Source organism: Pan troglodytes, chromosome 9 (assembly GCF_028858775.2).
Source record: "Pan troglodytes isolate AG18354 chromosome 9, NHGRI_mPanTro3-v2.0_pri, whole genome shotgun sequence".
Classification (NCBI taxonomy): Eukaryota; Metazoa; Chordata; class Mammalia; order Primates; family Hominidae; genus Pan; species Pan troglodytes.
Window position 1 is genome coordinate 104,858,047 of NC_072407.2, and position 2,310 is coordinate 104,860,356.

Here is a 2,310-nt window from a genome sequence, read left to right on the forward strand (position 1 = left end):
CATCTCAAAGTAGTATAGTTTAAAACAAAAGGTTTTAACAAAAAAATTGGCATTTGCCCAATTTCTCCACTAATTTGTGTGAGTCAAACATTTAATTTTTTCACTTGAAAAAAATGCAATAGAAAACCGGACATCATGTTTCACTATCTCAGTTAATATTCACGATTACAGCAGCTGCAATTCAGGATGCAGCATTACCAGTGCTGCCCAGAGTCAGTTCATACTGAAATTAAGTTCCTAACACCAAGTAGATGGTTGCAACTACCATTGGCTAGTGTACATATGAAATAAAATTTCTAGCAGCAACAAATGCGAGATCAAAAGCAACAGATCATCTGCTCTGCTTCTTCTGTTACTCAGCTCGTGCTTAGAAACCAGTGGGGGTTTGGGCCTGCTGACCCTGCCCACTGGAAGAGGCTGTCTGCTGCGCTACTTTCAACTTTCACATTGTCCAATAAAATGTTTAGTCCTATTGGTGGTTCAGGGTCCTCGAAAGAATGCGGAATAGCTGTCTGAGATACACCTCATCCGGGACTTCCTCAAAGTGTAGCCCGCGATTATAGTTTAAGCACATGGCAAATTCTGCAGGAAACCCCTTACATAAAACTTCAACAGGAGTGGGCATCTTCTTTTCACTAATCTTTTCATATTTTTGTTTCTTTGTTGCGGACCTAAGTCCTTGCCATGGCAAGCTGGTTCTGTTAAAACACATCAAAACAGCCTAAGGATTCCATATCATCTCTGTGACTCTGCTCAATACCAAGATGTGCATTGATGCTGGCACGTCGGGCAGTGCTAGTGAGATTTTTATATTACCTGCACAGTATGCGTTGCCTTGTCCTGCTGTTGCTGTATTTTTTGACCAAACCAGAATCAATACGGAATAACTTACTACAGTGGTGTCCAATACCTTTAGGGAGTTATCTGGTTTAACGTCTCTGTGTATAAAATTGTTTGTATGCACATACTCAATTTTATTGATTGTCTGGTCAGCTAACATAAGCACAGTTTTCATTGTGAACCTTCTTGAAGAGAAATTGAAGAGGTCTTCGAGGCTAGGTCCCGGAAGGTCTGTGACTGGTACATTGCAGTCTTTTTCCTGATCATGCCACGGTATGTGGGGGATGCCAAGCCTACCTTGAAGAATCTCACAGAGTTTGCTTTCCTACAGCAACTGGGGATGCCTGGCCTTTTGAGATTCTAGCTTCACTGCCACTTGCTCGCCATTGGTGATATCGATGGCCAGATAAAGGTCCCAGAAGGAGCCAGACCTGATCTTCCTTACTAGTTTATATTTCTCTCAAACAATAAATTCGGCCTTGGATCCGCTGCTGCTCGCCATCCTAAGAGATGAAGACGGAGGCTGAGGCCAAGTCCAGACGCCTCTGAGAGGAGGACGGAGGCCTCTGGGGCTCCTCCACGGCGGAAGGTGGCAGGAAACGGGACATGGAACACGGAGGCCTCCCTCATATTCGCGGCCCAGAATCAGCTGACGGGGAACCTGATCACCGCTGCTCAGTCAGGTTTCTTGTTGCCAGGCTGCAGTTTGTGAAAGGGTTCTTGCAGTTACAAGGCTGGGCCACTTGTTTCTGGGCGGCGCCACTGCCTTGCTGTCTCAGCTATGTGCAGGCTGGAAAAAGGGGTGCGGTGAGCTAGAGCAGGGATACCATTGCCACCACTGCCGGCGTCTCCAGCCCGGAAGGACCCCTGTCCCTCTGCCGACGCTGCCGTCTTGTTACTCCAGCTCCAGCCCAATAGTTTCACTCTGAATTTTCTTAGCGCATTACACTTTCTTAAAGCCCTTTTCATATTTTCCTTATCTTCACCTCATTCTCTTAATGGAAGGTAATTTGTTGAAAAAAGGCTGATGTTTTCATTGTGTCCCTGCCCATTCTCCAAGGTTTACCAGTTGCTTTGTAGAAACTTGCTCAACAGGGGAAATGTTAGGTTACATGCAATAGAATAGAAAAAGTGGCACTTAGTACTTTTGAGGGTAAGTGTCCCTTTGAGGGTAAGTGTCCCTTCTTTCAGTAAGAGTTCTTTCACTTTGCAAGTCTGAGGGAAAGCATAGTGACTATGTATGCTGAAGTGGTTTGATACGGTTTTGCTGTGTCCCCACCCAAATCTCATCTTGAATTGTAGGTCCCATAATTCTCACATGTCTTGGGAGTGGTCCCGTGGGAAGTAATTAAACATGCGGGCGGGTCTTTTCCCGTGCTATTCTTGTGATAGTGAATAAGTCTCACAAGATGTGATGGTTTTTAAAAGGGGGAGTTCCCCTGCACATGCTCTCTTACCTAGTACCATGTA

The 2,310-nt window shown here is 45.2% G+C and overlaps 1 pseudogene; it reads right to left on the bottom strand.

Annotated features, from left to right (window-relative positions):
* Positions 1 to 367: 367 nt before the first annotated feature.
* Positions 368 to 1,342, bottom strand: LOC100610561 (casein kinase I-like; annotated as a pseudogene).
* Between the last annotated feature and the right edge of the window lie 968 nt (positions 1,343 to 2,310).